Genomic DNA, 10,103 nt, shown 5'->3' on the forward strand with positions numbered 1-10,103 from the left:
TCAAAATGATGCTCCAGCGATGTGGTGAGAGTTGATAGTAATTTCAAAATCACGCTAAAGTGATGTCGTGAGAGTTGCTACGATCCTCAAAATGATGCTAAAGTGATGTAATGAGAGTTGCTACTTACCTAAGAAATGATGTTACAGTGATGTGGTGAGAGTTGCTACGAACCTCAAAATGATGCTAAAGTGATGTATTGAGAGTTGCTACTTACCTAAGAAATGATGCTGCAGTGATGTGGTGAGAGTTGCCACGAATCTTAAAATGATGCTACAGTGATGTAATGAGAGTTGCTACGATCCTCAAAATGATGCTACATTCATGTGGTGAGAGTTGATAGTAATTTCAAAATCATGCGAAAGTGATGTAATGAAATGAGTTGCTACATACCTAAGAAATGATGCTACAGTAATGACGTGAGAGTTGCTACGAACCTCAAAATGATGCAGGGTGACTTTGTGGAAAGTCTTGCACTCCCAACACATTCATTCTCACTAATGCAGTGACAGGTCAGAGCCAAGGGAGCCTCCATGTCCACAGATGTCCACATGGCAGCTGGACTTCCTTTTTCACTCCTTCCCGTTCCTCCTGGTACTTTTTGGCCACCGTTTGTTTGATGGTCTGAAAATGACACCCAGAGTAAATCAATACATTGAAATTAAAGATGAAATAAACAGGAGATATCAACTACTGCTTTAGATCATTTCCACACAAACCTTTCTGGTTGGCAAACATATGAGGCTCAAGGACCTGAACCAGTTCCCTGAACCCTTCCCTCTCAACAGTGCTGAGGGGCTGGCAGTCCTTCAGGATCAAATTCAGCAGAGCCTCATCCAGCATCTGCTTCCTGGAAGCTGGATGGTTCAAGATGAAGGAGAGAAGAAATGAATAGGAATTAATGATCAATGAAGCAACTGTGAGTCAGTTGGAGAGTGGCTGTATACCTGAGTTCATCCTGGTGGATCTGGGACTTCATTCTCATGCCTGGCCCCATCATGCCTCAGCACTGAAGAGGTGCTTTTGTTGAGATGAGACGCTTCTGTCCAACAAATGCCACATTCAACCTGCAGAAAAGAACATGAGTGCTCAGCTAAAAGTTCCTTTCTTCATGGTGACTGGTGTTTCTTCGTCTGAGACCACCAGGTTTACAATGAGGTGTATCGGATATGTTGTTGTGTGCCGCTGAAATCCGTCCAATTCCGGCGTTGTTTCCTCATGAAATATGTTTGCCTTAAAGCTCATTAAAGTGTTGAACCACAATATCGTTCACCATAACTGAGTCAACTTCAAGATAACCTACTTCTACATTCCAGTCCCGGCTGCTCCTGTTCTGCTGCAGTCCAGAAAACAACAACCCGATACAATTGGCGCTCCTTCCCACAGCTCCGGCCCGGATCCGCATGGTTCCGCTGACTGACTGTGAGACGCGCTCCCTCCAGAGTGGCACAGCCCGATGGGGGTCCTTATCTGGCACGGGGGCGTAAAACAGGTGCGTCTGACAAGCCTGGTTTATTCTGCGTCGAGGGAACGCGTTGCTCTGCAATTCACCGCCAAGCCGCTAGGGGGTGGGGCTTTGTCTTTGTATTGTTTACGGGCTCTTGTCGGATTCCTTGGTTTTCTTCCGGTCACAGACAACAATTGTTGGCCATTTGTCAGTCTTTGTAGTGCCGCGAAGAGGCGTTGTAGAGGTGGTCGTACTTGAGCACCTCCTCGATAATCCTTTCTTCAGCTTGGTCCATTTTTTCTTGGAGCTTTTACCACAGAAACTTTGAAAATGGCGGTGTTGTGCTGCGACTGAACCGGAAATGACGTTTTGGGCGGACCAATCACAGTCCTCGACGTTGACGTCACGAGGTATGAATACTACTCGACAAAGAAGCATAAATCAGGCTTTAATCAGGCTTTATAGTCCAACAGGAAGTTAGCATGTCAGGGATGAGACACCCTTATCGTCCAACAGGAAGTTAGCATGTCAGGGATGAGACACCCTGATAGTCCAAAAGGAAGTTAGCATGTCAGGGATGAGACACCCCCATAGTCCAACAGGTAGTTAGCATGTCAGGGATGAGACACGCTTATCGTCCAACAGGAAGTTAGCATGTCAGGGATGAGACACGCTTATCGTCCAACAGGAAGTTAGCATGTCAGGGATGAGACACGCTTATCGTCCAACAGGAAGTTAGCATGTCAGGGATGAGACACGCTTATCGTCCAAACGGAAGTTAGCATGTCAGGGATGAGACACCCTGATAGTCCAACAGGAAGTTAGCATCTCCATGGTTCCCTTGACCAGAAGCCAGTGGGATCGTTCCATTCTGACATCTTGATTGACATTTGTCCTTCTCTTAGCTAAATAGCTGGCAATCATTTGAAAAAAACCTTGATTTACTTTTTGTATTTTGATCTTCAGCTCATTTGCATACTTTTGTTAAAATTCTGCCCTTTTTGTCTTTTTTTTCTGCTCTTTTTCGCACAAAGTCCACCTGGTGCCTAAAGACCAGTTCAGCATGGACTACGTTGAACCTTCAGTCCGCTGCATCAGCACCCATGGACGGTTCCCCCCTGACAGGAGGATTCTGGTGAGGAACATTAGTGGGACAGCGCTCTTGTTAGAACGGTTCTGATCCACCTTCCCTCCCCCTGTAGCTCCTCCTGTGTCCCCTCAGCGCTCTTGTTAGAACGGTTCTGATCCACCTTCCCTCCCCCTGTAGCTCCTCCTGTGTCCCCTCAGCGCTCTTGTTAGAACGGTTCTGATCCACCTTCCCTCCCCCTATAGCTCCTCCTGTGTCCCCTCAGCGCTCTTGTTAGAATGGTTCTGATCCACCTTCCCTCCCCCTGTAGCTCCTCCTGTGTCCCCTCAGTGCTCTTGTTAGAACGCTTCTGATCCACCTTCCCTCCCCCTGTAGCTCCTCCTGTGTCCCCTCAGAGCTCTTGTTAGAATGGTTCTGATCCACCTTCCCTCCCCCTGTAGCTCCTCCTGTGTCCCCTCAGCGCTCTTGTTAGAACGGTTCTGATCCACCTTCCCTCCCCCTGTAGCTCCTCCTGTGTCCCCTCAGCGCTCTTGTTAGATCGGTTCTGATCCACCTTCCCTCCCCCTGTAGCTCCTCCTGTGTCCCCTCAGCGCTCTTGTTAGAACGGTTCTGATCCACCTTCCCTCCCCCTGTAGCTCCTCCTGTGTCCCCTCAGCGCTCTTGTTAGAATGGTTCTGATCCACCTTCCCACCCCCTGTAGCCCCTCCTGTGTCCCCTCAGCGCTCTTGTTAGAACGGTTCTGATCCACCTTCCCTCCCCTTGTAGCTCCTCCTGTGTCCCCTCAGCGCTCTTGTCAGAACGGTTCTGATCCACCTTCCCTCCCCCTGTAGCTCCTCCTGTGTCCCCTCAGCGCTCTTGTTAGAACGGTTCTGATCCACCTTCCCTCCCCCTGTAGCTCCTCCTGTGTCCCCTCAGGCTCTTGTTAGAACGGTTCTGATCCACCTTCCCTCCCCCTGTAGCTCCTCCTGTGTCCCCTCAGCGCTCTTGTTAGATCGGTTCTGATCCACCTTCCCTCCCCCTGTAGCTCCTCTTGTGTCCCCTCAGTGCTCTTGTTAGAACGTTTCTGATCCACCTTCCCTCCCCCTGTAGCTCCTCCTGTGTCCCCTCAGCGCTCTTGTTAGAACGGTTCTGATCCACCTTCCCTCCCCTTGTAGCTCCTCCTGTGTCCCCTCAGCGCTCTTGTTAGAACGGTTCTGATCCACCTTCCCTCCCCCTGTAGCTCCTCCTGTGTCCCCTCAGCGCTCTTGTTAGAACGGTTCTGATCCACCTTCCCTCCCCCTGTAGCTCCTCCTGTGTCCCCTCAGCGCTCTTGTTAGAACGGTTCTGATCCACCTTCCCTCCCCCTATAGCTCCTCCTGTGTCCCCTCAGCGCTCTTGTTAGAATGGTTCTGATCCACCTTCCCTCCCCCTATAGCTCCTCCTGTGTCCCCTCAGTGCTCTTGTTAGAACGCTTCTGATCCACCTTCCCTCCCCCTGTAGCTCCTCCTGTGTCCCCTCAGAGCTCTTGTTAGAATGGTTCTGATCCACCTTCCCTCCCCCTGTAGCTCCTCCTGTGTCCCCTCAGCGCTCTTGTTAGAACGGTTCTGATCCACCTTCCCTCCCCCTGTAGCTCCTCCTGTGTCCCCTCAGCGCTCTTGTTAGATCGGTTCTGATCCACCTTCCCTCCCCCTGTAGCTCCTCCTGTGTCCCCTCAGCGCTCTTGTTAGAACGGTTCTGATCCACCTTCCCTCCCCCTGTAGCTCCTCCTGTGTCCCCTCAGCGCTCTTGTTAGAATGGTTCTGATCCACCTTCCCACCCCCTGTAGCCCCTCCTGTGTCCCCTCAGCGCTCTTGTTAGAACGGTTCTGATCCACCTTCCCTCCCCTTGTAGCTCCTCCTGTGTCCCCTCAGCGCTCTTGTCAGAACGGTTCTGATCCACCTTCCCTCCCCCTGTAGCTCCTCCTGTGTCCCCTCAGCGCTCTTGTTAGAACGGTTCTGATCCACCTTCCCTCCCCCTGTAGCTCCTCCTGTGTCCCCTCAGGCTCTTGTTAGAACGGTTCTGATCCACCTTCCCTCCCCCTGTAGCTCCTCCTGTGTCCCCTCAGCGCTCTTGTTAGATCGGTTCTGATCCACCTTCCCTCCCCCTGTAGCTCCTCTTGTGTCCCCTCAGTGCTCTTGTTAGAACGTTTCTGATCCACCTTCCCTCCCCTTGTAGCTCCTCCTGTGTCCCCTCAGCGCTCTTGTCAGAACGGTTCTGATCCACCTTCCCTCCCCCTGTAGCTCCTCCTGTGTCCCCTCAGCGCTCTTGTTAGAACGGTTCTGATCCACCTTCCCTCCCCCTGTAGCTCCTCCTGTGTCCCCTCAGCGCTCTTGTTAGAACGGTTCTGATCCACCTTCCCTCCCCCTGTAGCTCCTCCTGTGTCCCCTCAGCGCTCTTGTTAGAACGGTTCTGATCCACCTTCCCTCCCCCTGTAGCTCCTCCTGTGTCCCCTCAGCGCTCTTGTTAGAACGGTTCTGATCCACCTTCCCTCCCCCTGTAGCTCCTCCTGTGTCCCCTCAGTGCTCTTGTTAGAACGGTTCTGATCCACCTTCCCTCCCCCTGTAGCTCCTCCTGTGTCCCCTCAATGCTCTTGTTAGAACGTTTCTGATCCACCTTCCCTCCCCCTGTAGCTCCTCCTGTGTCCCCTCAGCGCTCTTGTGAGAACGGTTCTGATCCACCTTCCCTCCCCCTGTAGCTCCTCCTGTGTCCCCTCAGCGCTCTTGTTAGAAGGGTTCTGATCCACCTTCCCTCCCCCTGTAGCTCCTCCTGTGTCCCCTCACATTTCCAAACTCCCTCCCACTGGCTGGTGCTGAAGGAGGGCCAGAGCTCCTCCTACAGGAGCCCATCCTGGCCTCCCCCGCTGCAGCTCCTCCACTGACCTCCCACCAGAGAGATGAGCCCCCTGGTTCAGAGGTGACAGACCACCTCTGGGAGCAGACAACAGAGACCACATCAGGCTGGACTCCGTGCAGGTACGGAGGCTGACGGCTGCTGAGTGAGTGAGTTTACGACGCTCCCACCACTGCTGCTGGATTGATTTAACACATCTGGAATATTTAGATTGATTCTGGGTCAACATCTGCATCTGTTGAAGGATTACGTCCTGGTGGTGCCTGAGAGCAGCTCCAGCTCCAGCTCCCTGAACCAAGAACCACTGGAGAAATCTGACCACTTCATCAGCAACTGTGGCCTCAACAGCTTTCATGTCAAGTCGGTGTCTCTCAGCCTGAGTTGGTCCCTGTTCTGTATCCCTGAATGTTCTAGAGGAACTAAACTGGGCCTGACTGGGACGCTTCTGTCTGCTCAGATTTGGGTTGTGAATGCATTCAGATGTCATTTACAAGCATTGGAACGAAAGACCTGAGCCTCAAGAATATTTAGTTCTTGATTTACTTTCTCTTGCAGGGTTTCATTTTGTGCTAATTTTCTTTTTAAGATCTTTGTTTTTTGTTGTCCTTCCATTTCGCAAGTTTGGCTAAGAACCGTTTCCCCACTAAACTAATTTTCCTAAAATGTCTCGCTAACGTTTCCTTTTTCTCTGTCGTCCCTCCTGTCCTTCGTCTCCATTCTGTCTCAGCTCAGCTGTATCTCTTGGGCTCTCTTCACCAATGGCGCCCTGCCTTGTGCCTGCCATGAGGTTGGAGCTGAGAGTGACACCTGCGAGTCATTTGGTGGTCGGTGTCGCTGCAGGCCCCACGTGATTGGCCGAGACTGCTCCATGTGGGCCGCGGGTTGCTGGGGATTCCCCACTGCAGACGTGAGTGTCAGATTGGATGAATGATGAGTAATAAGGGCTTTTAATGATGAGTGAGAGGACGGACCAAAGCAACCTGTCCAACCATCAGAGGACAGTTTGTTGTTCTAGTTTCAACTCTTTCTACATCACTGTCAGCATCATTTTGAGTTTATTATCAATTCTTACTACATCACTGTCAGCATCATTTTTGAATTCATTAACAATTCTTCCTACATAACTGTAGCATTATTTTGAGGTTTTTAGCAGCTCTTATTAAATTACTGTCATCATTTTGAGGTTATTAGGTTTAGGTTATTGTCTTACTAGATAACTCTCAGCATCATTTTTAGGTTACTCGCAACTTTCACTACATTACTATTACCATCATTTTGAGTTCATTTGCAACTCTTACTACATTACTGTCAGCATCACTTTGAGGTTATTAGCAACTATCACGACATTACTGTTAGCATCATTTTGAGTTTATTAGCAATTCTTACGACATCACTGTAGCATTAAATTGACTTCATTAGCAACTCTTACTACATGACTGTCAGCATCACTTTGAAGTTGTTCGAAACACTTACTATATTACGATCAGCATCACTTTGAGTTAATTAGCAACTATCACTACATTACTGTCAGCATCACTTTGAGGTTATTCAAAACGTTCACTCCATTACTGTTAGCATCATTTTGTGTTCATTAGCAATTCTTACTAAATCACTGTCGCATCATTTTGAGATCTTTAGCAATTCTTCTGACATCACTGTCGCATTATTTTGAGGTTCGTAGCAACTCTTACTACATGACAGTCACCATCACTTTGAGGTTATTCGAAACACTTACTACATTACTGCAAGCATCACTGAGTTGATTAGCAACTATCACTAGATTACTGTTAGCATCATTTTGAGTTCATTATCAATTCTTCCTACATCACTGTCGCATCATTTTGAGATCATTAGCAATTCTTCCGACATCACTGTCGCAATATTTTGAGGTTCGTAGCAACTTTTACTACATTACTGTCGCATTATTATGAGGTTCGTAGCAACTCTTAGGACAAGACTGTCAGCATCACTTTGAGGTGATTCGAAACTTTCACTCCATTACTGTTAGCATCATTTTGAGTTTATTCGAAACGTTCACTCCATTACTGTTAGCATCATCTTGAGTTCATTAGCAATTCTTCTGACATCACTGTCGAAATATTTTGAGGTTTTTAGGTTGAGGTTCGTAGCAACTGTTTGTACATGACTGTCAGCATCACTTTGAGGTTATTCGAAACGTTCACTCCATTACTGTTCGCATCATTTTGAGTTCATGAGCAATTCTTCTGACATCACTGTCGCATCTTTTTGAGATCTTTAGCAATTCTACTGACATCACTGTCGCATTATTTTGAGGTTCCTAGCAACTTTTACTACATTACTGTTGCATTATTTAAAGTTTCGTAGCAACTCTTACTACATTACTGTCAGCATCACTTTGAGTTTATTAGCAACTATCACTACATTACTGTTAGCATCATTTTGAGTTTATTAGCAATTCATAGACATCACTGTAGCATTAAATTGAGGTTAGGAGCAACTCTTACTACATGACTTTCAGCATCACTTTGAGTTCATTAGCAACTATCACTACATTACTTTTAGCATCATTTTGAGTTTATTAGCAACTATCACGACATTACTTTTAGCGTCATTTTGAGTTTATTAGCAATTCATAGACATCACTGTAGCATAAAATTGAGGTGAGGAGCAACTCTTACTACATGACTGTCAGCATCACTTTGAGGTTGTTTGAAACACTTACTACATTACTGTAAGCATCACTGAGTTTATTCGCAACTATCACTACATTACTGTTAGCATCATTTTGAGGTTAGAAGCAACTGTTACTACATGACTGACAGCATCACTTTTAGGTTGTTCGAAACACTTACTACATTATTGTAAGCATCACTGAGTTAATTAGCAACTATCACTACATTACTGTTAGCATCATTTTGAGTTCATTAGCAATTCTTCCGACATCACTGTCGCAATATTTTGAGGTTCGTAGCAACTCTTACTACATTACTGTAACCATCACTGAGTTAATTAGCAACTATCACTACATGACTGTTAGCGTCATTTTGAGTTCATAAGCAATTCTTCCGACATCACTGTCGCAATATTTTGAGGTTCGTCGCAACACTTACTACATGACTGTCAGCATCACTTTGAGGTTATTCGAAACTTTCACTCCATAACTGTTAGCATCATTTTTTGTTCATTTGCAATTCTTACTACATCACTGTTAGCATCATTTTGAGATCATTAGCAATTCTTCTGACATCACTGTAGCATTATTTTGATGTTCGTAGCAATTCTTACTACATTACTGTTGCATTATTTGATGGTTCGTAGCAACTCTTACTACATAACTGTCAGCATCACTTTGAGTTTATTCGCAATTATCACTACATTACTGTTAGCTTCATTTTGAGGTTAGAAGCAACTGTTACAAAAATGACTGACAGCATCACTTTTAGGTTGTTCGAAACACTTACTACATTATTGTAAGCATCACTGAGTTAATTAGCAACTATCACTACATTACTGTTAGCATCATTTTGAGTTCATTAGCAATTCTTCCGACATCACTGTCGCAATATTTTGAGGTTCGTAGCAACACTTACTACATGACTGTCAGCATCACTTTGAGGTTATTCGAAACTTTCACTCCATTACTGTTAGCATCATTTTGAGTTCATTAGCAATTCTTACTACATCACTGTCGCATCATTTTGAGATCATTAGCAATTCTTCCGACATCACTGTCGCAATATTTTGAGGTTCGTAGCAACTTTTACTACATTATTGTTACATTATTTTAAGGTTCGTAGCAACTCTTACTACATTACTGTCAGCATCACTTTGAGGTTGTTCGAAACTCTTACTACATTACTGTAAGCATCACTGAGTTTCTTAGCAACTATCACTGCATTACTGTTAGCATCATTTTAAGTTCATTAGCAATTCTTCCGACATCGCTGTTGCAATATTTTGAGGTTCGTAGCAACACTTACTACATGACTGTCAGCATCACTTTGAGGTTATTCGAAACTTTCACTCCATTACTGTTAGCATCATTTTGAGTTCATTAGCAATTCTAACTACATCACTGTCGCATCAGTTTTAGATCATTAACAATTCTTTTGACATCACTGTCGCATTACTTTGAGGTTCGAAGCAACTCTTACTACATTACTGTCAGCATCACTTTGAGTTCATTAGCAACTATCACTACATTACTTTTAGCATCATTTTGAGGTTAGAAGCAACTCTCACTTCATGACTGTCAGCGTCACTTTGAGGTTGTTCGAAACACTTACTACATTACTGCTAGCATCACTGAGTTGATTAGCAACTATCACTACATTACTTTTCGCATCATTTTGAGTTTATTAGCAACTATCACTACATTAGTGTTAGCGTCATTTTGAGTTTATTAGCAATTCATGGACATCACTGTAGCATTAAATTGAGGTTAGTAGCAACTCTTACTACATGACTTTCAGCATCACTTTGAGGTTGTTTGAAACACTTACTTCATCACTGTAAGCATCACTGAGTTTATTAGCAACTATCACTACATTACTGTTAGCATCATTTTGAGATCATTAGCAATTCTTCCGACGTCACTGTCACAATATTTTGAGGTTCCTAGCAACACTTACTACATGACTGTCAGCATCACTTTGAGGTTATTCGAAACTTTCACTCCATTACTGTTTGCATCATTTTTTGTTCTTTAGCAATTCTTACTA

The sequence above is a fragment of the Aulostomus chinensis genome, chromosome 1, assembly GCF_037954235.1.
Source record: "Aulostomus chinensis isolate RoL2024-O1b breed Wild chromosome 1, RoL_Achi_v1.0, whole genome shotgun sequence".
NCBI classification, from domain to species: Eukaryota; Metazoa; Chordata; class Actinopteri; order Syngnathiformes; family Aulostomidae; genus Aulostomus; species Aulostomus chinensis.